Here is a 14671-nt window from a genome sequence, read left to right on the forward strand (position 1 = left end):
CCACAGGGTTTGTTTTGCCTGTTCCGACAATGGTCACCAGCAACTAAGTTTAAATGCCATCAAATTTGACCAGTATGCAAGAAGAAGAGTGTATAAATGTGTGTGATTCAGATATGTCTTTATTTAGATCCACCTCTACCACAAAAGTGATTACCTGAGCATGAAACACCTAATTCCCTGGGCTCTGCAAGGTACAATGGATATTAGAGAGACTGGAAAATGCACAGCATATTGAAAAAAATTAAATTACAAGACCACACAATAGTAATCCAGTTTTCATTTTAACATAAAAAAGTGGTTGAAGGCAAAGGGCACACATCCTAATACCTGCTAGACTCTTACTGTAGACTCTTATGCCATTACTTGAAGCTGTGAATTCTTAAATGTCTTCTGTGAAGGACAAAAGAAAAATGAATGTCTGAAGGTATCAAATCCCTTCCTTTGTAGGAAAGAAAGATTTATCTGAAGAAGATTGTCATGTCAAATGTGACTGATATCATGTCAAATATGCATGGCGAGTTGGCCAAAAAAAAAGTGAAAATAGAACCCCCCTCCCTGACAGTGGTTTGCAACAGGTTCCTCTCTGCTCTCGTTCTTACACAGTAAGCCAGGATTCTGGTTAGCAAGAGGTTTTTGAATTCTGTAACAATGTAAATGTAGATGGTTTCCACTGTGAGATATAAGAAAGAAGAAAAATGATAGCTTGTATAATGTAACGGAATATCCCTTTCATAGTAACGCTTCTTTCTTGAAAATGTGCTACAACGTAAAAGCATTTTCATCCAGAGCAGATCAAAGACTGCTGGCCACAGAGATTGCTAGGGAAGGGGGAGACACCGAGGACAGAGTTGTCTTCTCCTCAGCTGTGTCCACTAGTCAGCTAAAATGACACCACTGGACATACATAGCCAGCCTACATACCCCAGCCTTGGGTTTTTTCCCATCGCTTTGGTGCATATGAGAACCAATCAGGAGAAAACCTTAGGTGGGAGGTCAGTATGGGGCTCTGTTTCTAACAGCACTTGCAAAACCAGGTGAACGTGTGTGGTCAGGGCAGGGGGTCAGAGCCCAACGCAGGCAGCAGAGAAGCCCTAGGGAAGTTACCTGCCTAACAAGCAAGGTTTCACACATGGGGAAAGCTCTTTCCTTGTCTCTGACTCCTGGAGTTGTGCTTTTGTAAAAGAACCGGGCATTAACTGTCATCTATCACAGTTGTAAAAACATCTGCCCAATTAAATCTAGGATCCCTGCTGTACATCGTAGCAGCAACTTTATACATCTCTTTCTTATTGAAGTGTCTAAAATTATAACCCAGACTCTGGCCTGCTCCACCCGCTTTCGGCTCCTGCAAAGAAGAGACACTGAAAAATGGACCAACTTCTCTAGAGAAGAATCTCACCACAGGCAGCCTTCAGTAGGCATAAAGGTACTGTGGCTTACCTACAGTACAACATCTGTACTGAAGGCAGGGAAAAGCGGGATGGGGCTGTGCTGCACACCAGGAGAACCCCACTGACATTAGACATGAGCAGAACTGCTTCTGTCTTATGCCTGAAATTAGTCGTGCATCCTGTGGACAGAAAGAATGATGTTAAGTCAGAAAAAATAGTGCTGCCTAGTCTTCTAGATTCATCTTCTTATGTCATTGTTGTTGGTAATTATATAAAAATATAGTTATTATAGTAATTAATATAGTTATTTCTTTACGATAATTATAATTTATTACAATGTATTATTTTATTATATTTTAATAATTGTTTTTATTGGAGAAAGTGCATGTTTCTGTAAGTGCCCTTGATTGGTCATTTTTGTGTTCAGGGCTTTTTAAAAAGTGATAAAGCCATTCAAAGAACATTTCTATTTATTAAGTCAGCCACCTTCCATCTAAGGTGATAATAATGATTTTGAGTGGCAAAATATATAATATACACATGCAGACATAAATAATTTCAGCAACCATATAACTCTATTATTATTTTTTACTACTCTGCTGGTAAAAATAATGCTGAAAATTTATTACAAGAATCCATATGAAAGCAATAAAATAAAGTAAAATGATAAAACCAATCACATATTTTATAGAAAATAGGAGTATAAAATCTCTGCTGCAAAGTAATTTATCATTTAAGAAAAGACAACTTTCTGCTGTGTTTAAGCATCAAATGTGTTCAACTTCTTGCGACCCATGCAGGAATGGGAATAGGTTTTATTATTTTCAATTTCAAAAAGCTTTACTCATCACTGGTCATGCTAGCACAATCTTTCAGTACCAGTGATAGAGTAATTTGCCAGTTCTGGTAAGTTTGCAAGAGTTATCCCTTTCCTTTTACGTTCTGAAGTTTCAGGCATTTTGCATGCACCTTCCTTCAGCTGTAAAATATCTCAGTTCCCTAATACCCTAGGACTACTTCATCGGCCAAACTTTTGGGACGTGCTCAAATTTAATGCACAAACCCCATAAATTAGGAAACTAAAACCAAATTTAATGCTACACTGCTTTAGAGAGACTTTCAATTAATTCAACTGAGGTAATATTTCAGATGTTTCTCTTTAAGAAGCAACTTGGATCTCACACGCTTCCCAACTCACTGATGTGTGACCTAGGCTCCTTTCATTCACCTTTTATAGTTCTTGATCTATAGCATTATTTGATTTACATTACAGGAAAGATCTATGAACATCTTTGGGCAGTAAGTGCAAATTAGATCAGCCATGTTATTCCACTTTATTTCCTCTGTTTTATTACAGGATACTAAACAGTGCAAACATTCTTAGCAGCCCTATGCTTTGTCCTACAACTCCACCCCCAAAAATATGTTTGCTATCTGCATAAGCTCCAGGAAATATAGTGTTGCATCTTCAAAGGACACTACACCCTTCTGAGTCATTTTTATGCAATATAGTTGAAGGGAATTTTTTCTGTCCAAGCTCTGCTCTTGTAGTGGCATGTGTTGTTATTTTAAAAATGCATATTAACTATTCTTCTTGGCAGGCTAATAAGGTGCAGAATTAAAACCCTCTAGAATTTCTAATTTTACAGTATTTAGTGGACTATAGTTCTGTTTCTTACTAAGCTTAGTAATAAATAGCACCACAGACCACCCAGTCTACCTTTCCTTTTTAAAGTTACAGTCAGTGACAAAGTAGAAGGAAGGACTTGTCACTTTTAACTTGAATTCAGTTGTCTTAGACTGATGTAAAACAGTTGGTATAACCTGTAAGTGGGTCGGGAGACAAGAAGTGAGCACAGGAGGAAACAAAGTGAAAGGAACCAGAGGTGCAAAACCTTTCACTTCTCATGAAAAAGAAGTAACTGCTGTTCGCATAAAAGCGTACTGCTTTAAGGATATGAATATCAGTCCCAAGGAAACTGTAAAAATATCAGGCTAGAGCATACCTTCTTTGAAGCTCAACATTTACAGAACATGTTTTCTCCCTTCACTAATTTTCTTAGCTCTTGGCTGTCTTCCCAGGCAGTAGTTACTCAGGCTAGCGTGTTGTGATCTAAATGCTAGGCTGGGCTGTAAACTAACTTAAAATGCAAAGTAAAAAACGGTGCTTTAAAGTCAGCATTTCCTACCTATTAAGTGCACTGTTTCTCCTAAGCAATCTGTGAATTTGCTCACAGCAGTCACCCTGTTTCCCTGTGCAACTACTCCATTAGTGTTCTGACAACAGACCTGTGTATAGTACCGAGATCCTTCACTCTTCACCAGACTCCCTACTGGGGTCTCGGGACGTTTTGCTTCATTAACAACTGTTGGATCAAAACCTTCACAGTCAGTCTTCTTCCTGAACCGTCAGGTCTGATAACCTGAACACAATTTCTTCAGGAGAGTTTAAGCAAATGTCTGCTTGTCTTTTTTTTTTTTTCTTTTTCCCACAGAAATAGTCATAATAGTGTTAGTGACCTGGTTACACCACCGTAAATCTGGACTTATTCCATTGCCTTTGAAGGAGCTAATCGGCATTTACCCCTGCATTACTGAGCTGAAATCCAGCTCAGTGGGGCTACTCGTGTGGAGGATTTGGTCCTTGTAAAATCTCATAACATTGTTTAACAGCTATCACATAAATAGGAATGAAAACATAATCCTGAGCTGAAATCTAAACAATTGACAATATTTTTTAGCATCATGCCATAGCACAGGAAAGGGATTTCATTATAGTAGCTGGGCCAACTGTCAAAATGATAGGATGCACTTGATTTTAAGCTTTGGTTTCACAGGCTAATTAAGCTGTATTAGCAGAATGACTGCTGGTCTTTCCCCTTTTCCCCAGGTCTAGTATATTGATGGAATAAAGAGAGAGAATTAATTTTTCCGTCTGGTATGAACAAACCAAAGAACAGATACCTCTGCAAAGATTTGCAAGGGACATTGCTTCACCTTCCCCAACAGACAGACCACAACTCCAAAAACAGATCAAATGATTTGGTGGAAGGTTCAGAGGGGAAAGATGATTAATTTCTCCATTTATTTATTTACCTTTTAATCCTTTCTTCTTTCTTTTTACTGCAATCTTCTTTTCTCCATATTGGTGATTTTGTTCTAGAAAAATGCCCTTCCGCAGAGGTCTTAACTGAAGGACAAAACTTGACAAGTCAGAGGTCAAAATTCTTATAAGCAACAAAAATATTATTCCCCTAGTATTTGAGAGCCTAAGTGTTCTCTCTTCCAGCAGTGTCTGGGGCACTTGTATTTTAGATCCTTGCAATACCCACTCCTCTCTCATGCAACTGGGAGCATGGCAATCCCCAAGCCTTGCAGATGGGAATGTATCTTCAATTTTCATCCACAAAACTTCAGGTAGGTTGGAGAGCTCCTAAATCACTCCTGCGGTGAGTTCACAGCAGCACCAGGTAAAAGGCATGGGGAACTAATGACAGCGCAAACTGGGAATGGCAATTAGATATCTAAGAAAAGAAATATGAGGCAGTAGTAAGTATAGGTCAAAAATGGATACAGGACCAGAACACCTTAATGACCCTGACACTTACATCTCTGCCTGTAAACAACAAACCAGTTATGCACAGCAGCCCTTAAGAGAACAGCTAAAAGCTGAGAACATACTGAGAAAGGCAGAGGATGATAAACTATTTCAGTCTTGGAAAGCACACTCCTCTCTATTTCAATACCATCAGACTTACTCCTTTGCTCACAGAATACTGAAAACAACACAGAAGGTTTCAACTCCTTGATCAGGAACTACTGGTGTTAGAATATGTAAGAGGAGATTAAATTGCCACAAAGCAGCAAGAGAAAGCTTTTTTGCTTTGGTTTGTTTTTCTTTTTTTAATCCATGTAATACTACAATGCAGATAAAAAGGAAGAAAATGTTTATCTGACATAACAGGCTGAGTACTGGATGTTTAAGGACAGCTCTAGGTGAAGAGCAGTCTGCCTTACATCCCTGTTCCTGTAGGCAGTAAGGCAAGATGAAGGACAATTTCCTTGTGGAGAATCATAGTGGAGCTCTCCATACAGAATAAGGAGGATTTGGGGTAAGTCTCCCCATGCATGTTTAGGCCAGTCCCAGCACACCTACCCATATTTCCAGCTGATGAAGTACAGCCCAACTCCATCCTGAAAGCCACAGATTCACATTAATGTGGCAGGCCCAGGCTAGGTGGCCAGTCTATGCGACAACATGGAGTTTCTTGTGGTGGCAGGTGCTGGTCACCATCCTTTCAGAACTGCTGCCTCCGTGCTCTCTTTGGTTTGCTGGTTTTCCTGAAGAATTTGATTTCCCTCAATGGAAATGTGATTTCTGTCTCATATTCACTGTGGTAACGCGTTTCCTTTTGGTTATGCTGGCTTAGGGTTCACCCTTGAGGGGGAGTCAAATCTGTATTGAACTATGGCTGTGAAAATAAAAGGAAAGGAACACCAAAGAGGAAGCAGACAAAATGTCACAGCCTCTGCCACTTTCAGAAAACAAGAAGTATGCCCATTTGCACTGATGCTAAACTGGTGCAGGGCAAATACATAAAGCTATCTCTTAATAGTCTCTTTGCCCTATCAATAAAATGAGTTGAGCAATGGTGACCTGGATCTTTCCTGACTTTTTCTCCACACAGACTGCAGTGAAGGAAACAGACTCCATTCACCTGAGATCCTTCATAAGATTCTAATACAAGCCCTCAACATTCTATGTTTGCATTTATTTTTTCATGTTCTCTAAAATTCTACAACTTGCGTGATAGAAACCTGCTACTTGGCACATATCTCCTCCTGCAATGTGCTCTGCACAAGGCTATTTCAGTAATTAATATAAAGAGAAGATCCCTTCTGCTTAATGGATGCTTGGCCCCAGATTAGCTGCCCACTGCAGAAATCTAAATCTAGCCAGAAACAGGCTAGCCCTCCCTGAATTCTGAGCCATTTTTCTCTACAGTCACTTTCTTAAGAGCAATAAGCTGTTCAAATGAAAGTCTTGTTACTTAACTGGGGGGGGGGAAAGCATTTATCTACCATTGCCAAATAATGAACACTTGAGAACAAAACTGAAGTATACCGAGATGCTAAATATATAGATAATCTTGACAGCCCACTATTTATTCTTCTTCCTAAAATTAACTGCTAAGAATGTGATTATCTTCTAGGTACATGACCAGTTGCAGGAAGAGAAATGTTGTTGCCTGTGAGCTATAATAAAAAGGATTTTTATGCTTCACAGAGGAGGTAAATGCTACTGACTTATGTACCAACTGAGTAGAGGTAAATGAATCGGCGTGATGGAGGGATGCAGCGCTACTCTCCATCATTCTGGGCTGGAGGATGCTGGGTGCAAGGTTGGAAGTAAGCAGAAGCTCCTCATTTCTTGCCTCTGTGCAAGGGAGGCAGACCCACAGCCCACTTAGGAGGTATTCTTAATAAAAACACCTCTGTAAAATAGCAAAGAGTATTTGGTCATGACAATCTATACTTCAGCATAATATGATAATTACTGTAGTGGGAAATTTTTAAGTAACATGAAAAACATTATTATAAATCATAGTTAGAATTTTTGCAGGGGAAAAACAGGATGCTCAAAAACCAGTCCTAACTGTTTATATCCCAAAAAGCCAGAATTAGTTGCCTTCCCTGTAGGCAATTTAAGTAGAAAGGGCAAGGATTCAATAAACATTGTGACTGAACTGCCCTTTAACGTCTCAGAGATGGTGACTGAGCATAAAGGCACTTTGAAAGAACTGTCTAGGGGAAGTGAGCATTGTCACTGCCTCTGCTGAATATCTTCCATGAATAAAGAAATTCAGTCTCGAAGCCTGCCACCAGCATCTTTTATTAACTTCGGTGAATAACTGAATACAATGTTTATCAGTCTGAGACAGGAAAAAAAGCATGGAAATATATATGTGCTGGTACTATTGCCTACTGACACATTCAGGCACTATGGTCCCAATTTTTAGTGCCTGCCTGTGTAGTTTCCTACTGTTTTATTCTTTCTTATTAGGCCAGCCATGTCACACGTTTGAGAGTCATCTTTTAGAGCAGTTTTCAGACTGTCCTAGCATCAAGCTGCAACCGAGAGCATCACCAGGAACAAGGACAGGCATGCCCTGATAGTCTTAGCTGTGCCATCCCGCACCCAGCTGCGCTCGTAGAGTCCTAGAAGTGGCAGTGAAGGTACATTACCTGTCCTAAACCACAGAGAAGTCACCTCCTACACAGACAAAAAGCTCTTGGAACCACTTGTGCCCATGACGCAGGATCTAGCGTGCCAATGTAATAATTTTACAGCTTAATTTCAATAAAGCAACCCTAAACTGATTGCCTTTTCACCCCTCACCTCTCTCCCCTGTCCTAATTTAGAAGTTAAGCAATGGCACCCACACAGTATTAGCAGGATCTGCCAGAACCAACGAGCTGTGAAGTGGCACGGGTGCCAGAGCCCACGTGGCAACACACCCGCAGCAGACCATGGCACTGCTGCGGTGGGGGTGGCTGCCGTGCTGTGACCTGGTGCCTGAGAGCCAGGGGACATTACCAGAGGAGGAGAGAGGTCCCAAAGTTGACCTACCAGCTGGCTGGGAAAGTTCCGTTGCTTTGGCTTTTCCATAAGAAATTACTAACACTTGAAATATTTTAGTTTGCTGTTGGGGCAGGGAGGGCACACCCCAGCAGCCAGGGTGCAGAGTCCCCATTGCATCAGGAAATGAGTGTCTGACACAAGCTTGTATTTTTCAAGCAGACCTTAAAAGCAAGTTTGATTTTAGGAGCCCATCTCAAAAATGAATGAAGTAAACATAATAGTTAAATTTGTCATCTTCTGCTTATTCAGAAATACTACCATACCATTATAGGTTTTTCAAAGTTGTCAGGTTATAAATGGATTAATGCTACAAGGTGGGCAATGTAAGCCTGACCTAAGCTGATATGAGCTGTATTACGACCAGCTTGTAAACACCCTTTCTGAACTGCATTATTCAGTTTCAAATGTCAGAGGCATCCTCTGGAAGTGCCAGGCCAAATTCTTACGTGTTCTTTATCCACTGTGCTGGTGGAAGGCCTTTACACCAGCCGATGAGGCAGATCACACCTACTTCTGCATTTAAAAACGTGAACGCCAGTAACAATTCAGCCGATGCTCCCAGCCAGGCCGCTGCCCCCCGAAAGGGCACCCTGCTTTGTCATTTTACCCTTCACCTTTGCACAGTGAGAAAGAGTGGCAACTAGCAACAGTCACGGTGGTGCTATTTGTGATATAATTAGACCAAGAAAGAGCCTTGTAAACTACTAAACTGATTTAGGCTGATGACCAAGGCCAACTTTTCATCAGATTCTCTGTCAATTAGATGAAAATGGTGCTGTATCTCCAGCCCTCATTCACTTAGCTCTCCAAACCCCAAGGATTTTTAATCCTGCATATCCACCTACCAGATAAGAAGCCAACAGCTTCAAAATCAGAGTTTCCTTTGCCCTCATACTTTGTGTATCGGTTAGTACACAAACTCTGAAACCTTCACTACCAAAGGAGAAAATCAATGTCATTTTGAATCAGACAAAGAGCAGGGGGAGGGAGGAGGGGAATGATGAAAAGTACATTTACACACTCCTGTCAATGTTTAAAGGGCTCTTTTTAAATTTGCACTTCCTGATTACAGTGACCTCCATAATAACGTACATTCTAGTTCTTCCAATTTCAGCAGGAATGAGGCATCTCAAAGGAAAAGGAGGTTTCAGGAAGTGATTCAGAAAATGGTATTATCACTTGTATCTGTTAAGGCTTGTTCTTCCAGCTATATGTTTGGTTTTGCAATCTAGCATATAAGTGTCTGCTAAGTATCATCTCACTTTACTGGCATGGTTGGAAAACACAAGGAAGGGGAGAGGGATGGGTTCGTAGTGCTGTATCTCCATACAGTAACAGGAAAGATCATTTTACACCTGAAGCTTCCTGCAGTGTGTGTACTGCCCAGTTCAGAAAGCATGACCCAGATGATTGTCCTTACAATCAAACAGCAAACACTTAGATTTTTTAAAATATCTTTAGAATATTTTTTCCCCTTACTGTTTTAAATCCTTTTTAAACATCCTGGTTCTCTGGTTATGTCAGCTGCCCGCCAGCCTCACTAGAATTCCTGACATGTTCCTCCAGAGTGACCTTTGTCTTATACTAAACAAAAAGCTTTGGAGAGTAAATATAAGGTCTTCCTTACCATTTCCATGTTTATTTTGCTGCAGGCTACATCTGATGACAAAACTGACACGACCCCCACTTGCGGGAAATTTTCTTATTTAGAAAAAAAGCAAATAAAAGAGCACAGAGCAATCAAGTCATAACAGATACTGATTGCACAGTGTCCTCTCTCCCAGTCAGTAATGAATCACTTCCTCAGTGCTGTGAGAAAGGGTCATCGAGCTGCTGAAGGTGCCTGATTTCAAAAGAAACCAACTAAGAGACATAATGCCATTCTGTACTTGCTGGAGAGGACCCAGAAAAACAAAAGATACAGGGATTTATATGGCTAATAGTTGCTTTTAGTTTTTGCCCTACAGTGTCTTGGCCATTTTGGAGATTAAAAATTAAATCTAGAATAAATGAAGGCAAATTATCAACTACTCCAACTTCCAGAAGATCATCCCATATGACCTACAGACTGCTGTACACCTCAGAAACCCTGCAGAGCCACGCACAAGGGCTTTACATGTACCCTAGTCCACCCCCTTGTGACTCCCTTGGCATGCAGGTGCTGATGGGGAAGCTCCTCCAGGTCACTTAGCTTGGGCCCATTCTCCACAAATTGCATTTGCAGCTGTTTCCTCTGGCCTGATGGGTCAGATAGTAACCAAAGGAAGGAAAACATCTGCCCCAAAGTCTTGAACCAACTACTATTAATTATTTTACAGAGATTTTATTAAGCACAAGCAGCCTAGCACAGGTACCCTGACAGGGCTGCAGCAGGCAGGCCTGTTCCCTCTGCAGACTGAAGTGGCTGTGATGCTCCTGTCTCGCACAGTTATGCAGTGAGACTGTGAACTGCTGGCTTTTACAGCGTTTCAAACAAGTAGCGGCTACAGTACATTGGAAGATTAATTGTGCCACGCATGCAGCTTGTACACTGGTTCTGCAAGCAGCCTGTTCTTACACTAGCTAAAGTGATGACTCCTTCACCATAGATAGCAGTGAGACAAGGTCAGACTCTGTGTTTGCAACTTTTGGATTCCTCACACTGAAATAGGCCACATACAGGCAGTGTTGTCATTTTTTATTAATCACAGGTAACATAATTCTGGTCACTGCTATAGGCTGTTTTGTCGCTATATATAATCTTGCAACTTTCACACAATTTTTGCAAAGCAAAATGAGAATGAGGAGCTAATCCCCCTCAAAATGTCTTATGGCTTTGAGGAAGAGAGCTTTATCTGCATGTCTAGAGGCTAATTGTTCAAGTCCCAGCTGTTCTGCCAACTGTGGTTAATATTTTTCTGCCCTTCACAACCCAAGATGTTACATTCAATTGCACAGTAACTATTATTCCCCAGTTCTGCAGAAAAAGGAAGTCTAAAAGTGATTTGGACAGCATTGAAACCAGGACTGCCAGGCCAGTAGGGGCTCTCGCACAGACTGAGGAGAAGTCAAATCAAATGCTTCTAGAATAATTTGCTTCAGATGCTTCTAGAATAACTTGCTTCTTATATATTGAATTAACATATGACTTCAAAATTTGTGTTAGTATATCTTTTATTGCTGTACATTTGTTACTTTGACTAACAGCACCCAGCCCTTTAAGGACAAGCTGTGGCAGCCTCCTTGTTCAGCTGGGACTGTGCTTCTCAGGCTGCAGTGTGCACACTGGCGGTGGAAGGCCGACCACCCCAAACCAGTACACAAACTGGCCTGCAGACTGGTGCTATTGACAAGGGTGGCACCTGACAAGAATGAAGAAATAACATTGAGCACCCTTTGTCCTAGGCAGCTTTGCTCGTATTCCCAGAAACAAGGTGACTGGGTCTGTGCAATCCAAAAAGATTAGGACTTAATATAATAAGCCTCTTCCCAGAACGCAAAGTGTGGCAAATGAACGATACAGCCTGTCACCTCTTGATACCAAATGAAATCCTGCCTGGCTCAGGCAGGGATTAAAATTTATTCCCTGCTAATTGATGTTTGGAGTCCCCGCACTAGATTAATTAGTCTCAGCTCCAGCTTCTGCTTCATGTATTTGCCTGACCAGCTTTGAGGTAGTTTTTGAGGTCAGGCACAAACTCTCACTGTGTGTTTGTGCAGTGCCAAGCACAAGAGAGTGCAAAGCCCCCCCGAAAACTCCCGGTAGTAAACCCGCCATGGGGGCTGAAACCTATTCAGTCTGAATTTGGAAAGACTGGCAAAATTAATATAACATCCCAGGGCCAGGCTGTTGGGAGTGCACAGAGCAGCAGACAGACAAAAAGACAGGGATTGTTATCATTTAGTGTTGTGGGCTTTGGTCTAATTTTTTGATAGCATTTTGCTGCTGCTGCTGTTGTAAAATAGCAAGCTGCCATGACCAAGTATGTCCTTTGTCTCAAAGCACACCACCACCAAATATAACCACAATTGATGGAAACTATAGAAAGGGAAATAAATTTAAGGAGGCATCCCAGAGAATTCCGGCAGCTCTTATGCCTACCCTTTTCCATATTTCTTCTTTCTAAAGTAAGAGTATATAGTGGTGACTGGAAAATGAAGTGATTTAATTCCAACCTGGGAGAAAAAAGTTATTGTGATTTTTTTCAAATAATCAAGATTTTTGTAACACAAGTTCACAGTCAAAAACATGTCAATAAATTATAAATATTTCACTTCTGTTAATTTATGCAAAGACATTTTAAATAAGAGCAAAACCCAAGACACTTCACTCTGCAGCTGTTCGACAAGAGACATGTAAATGTTTTCCAAAATAATCCTCCTCACTTTAAAATAAAGTGTCTTCAAAGTAACAGATATAATGGGGAGGGGAGAAGAACTACCAGACAGAAATTTGTTTCTTTATAAAAACTGTTTCACTAAAATGTTTTTTATTAGCTTTGAGTACATGTGCCTCTTTAAAATTATCTGGAGAAAAAGATGGAAGTCAGAAGGACTGAATTATATTAGAATAAAATTCCAGTTAAAGAAGGACAACAGGCAATTCTTTCTGATTTAGAGCAAGGAGCGCACTAGTACCGTTCTTCCCTTTGGGGGACTGTTTACCCTCAACCAAAACAACCCTGTCTCAGTTTACGAGAAATTCAGGACGAGCTGCTATAACAAACTGCCAATTGCAATTCAGTCGGGATTTCATCCTACTCCAAAAAACAGCCATCATAAAATTTTTACATTAGAAAATATATCCTGTTACAGTACTTTAGGGTTTCATATTATTCCAGCTATTTCTTCCATTACCAGCCCTCAGTCCACCAATTCTGCCTCAGCAGCCTGCAAGCAAAGTCTCTCTCAGAACATCTCCATGTTGTACATAAATTGTTTCCAGAGCAAAATTTACGCCATTCTGGGCCCTGCATAGAATCTGTAAAGTGTTTCTCCCTGCACACTCCCACATTACGGCCATTACACATATCTGTTCCTTCCCTTCTTCTAACATGGTAGAGGGAGCCAGTTATGATGAAAGGGACAACTGGTACCACCCAAAGCCACCTTCCCACATCCTCTGAAGGGCACCGTATTCGTGAGTCACACTTGAGTTGTGTCTTTGGAGATATTCTTTTTATCCATAAAATTCACGTTTCCTAAGTGAGTGCTGACAACTTTCTCTCACTGTACAACTCCAAAAGATGGGGCTGTAGGCACGCATCTGTATTGCCTGTGCTGTAAACCTACCATCAGTCACCACATAAAGGTGGTCACAGCAATAACAACTGGTTATGTGAAGAAGGGTTGTTAGGGAAGTACTCGGTAGGGTTTTAGCTGCCTGAATTGGAAGTAGGAAAATGTGACTGTAGGCAACTGCAGATAAGCTGGACTGTATGGGTCACAGACTAAGAATTACTGGTAGAGTCCAAATATAACAGATTTGATCCAGTAATACTTGAGGGTTTACAAACTACGGCATAAAACTTAAAATTTTAGAGTCACTGTTTCAAAAGCATAAGAAGGACAAGAAGAAAAAGTGAGTTTTCAGTGCATTCTTTTGCCCCTTGAAATCTCCAGGGGAAAGTGCAAATATTTCTGTCTCCACTTTTCTGAGAAGGCCAGGAAAGGGAGCAAGGGATATTTGTACAGAGGCTGCATTCTCGCTCCAGTACCAGCTTTTCTAACAGCTAATGCATAATACAAAGTTTATCCTGACAAGTTGTTTGAATATTGCTCTCTGAAAGCATGAAGCAGTTAAACCCACAGCACTGATAACACTGCTGTGTGCACTGGAGCCAATTCCCAGCTGCCAGAAGCTCTTCCAGGAGGTGCTCCTTCAGAGTATTTGTAAACACCTACACACACCACTGAAGAGGATTACAGAGATTTGTGAAAGGCGAAATAAAATGCCTATAAAAAGAAGCATTTTCTTATTGGATATGGTTTTTTACTTCTGGGATTTTCACTTCTGGCTAGCAGAAGTGGAAACATGGTAAACATACTTTCTTGATTGACTTGTGCCTGCTGGCAGATAAACTCAGCTTATTTCATCCATCTATTCTATAATCTATTATGATTAGTATAGCTATGTTCCGTATGATTTAAGAAAATTACAGTATATTTGTAATTATACTGGATTTCTGTACCTCCATATTTTGCTGGTAAAACAGCAATATGGGGCATTGATTAATGAGGATTGTATAATCCTCAGACATATTTAGTAGATCACTCTTCTACTATAGTCTTTCATCAGACATATAAATAGAAAGAACAAGGGAAACGACACATAACATTTGCAATAAGATAATCCAAATTACTATAATTTAAAATGTTTATATAATACTAATATGATGTTTGATCATGAGAGATAAGGAAAAAATAAGTTGGCATTAAATTAAAAAAACCCAAAAGTCATAAAAATGAGCCTTCATACACAAAAACCTAACCACATGACACAAAAATGATTGTGGCGATAAAAAAATGCATCACAGATGATCTGTTCCATCTGTATGTTATTTGCCACTAAGCACTCTATCAACATCATGTGGCAATATCAAACTACTGCAGGATTATGCCTTAACTCTGCTAGATGTTTACAACAGAACAAAAGTAG

General features: G+C 40.4%; 1 long non-coding RNA gene across 1 annotated transcript in view; it reads right to left on the reverse strand.

The window, feature by feature from the left end:
* Positions 1-556: 556 nt before the first annotated feature.
* The window catches only part of LOC135313283 (uncharacterized), a 37222-nt gene continuing 23107 nt past the window's right edge, over positions 557-14671 (reverse strand). The window contains exon 3 of the long non-coding RNA XR_010372902.1: positions 557-670. This is a non-coding gene — a long non-coding RNA (uncharacterized LOC135313283). The remainder of the gene's footprint in view (positions 671-14671) is intronic.

This window comes from Phalacrocorax carbo, chromosome 4, assembly GCF_963921805.1.
Source record: "Phalacrocorax carbo chromosome 4, bPhaCar2.1, whole genome shotgun sequence".
Lineage (NCBI taxonomy): Eukaryota > Metazoa > Chordata > Aves > Suliformes > Phalacrocoracidae > Phalacrocorax > Phalacrocorax carbo.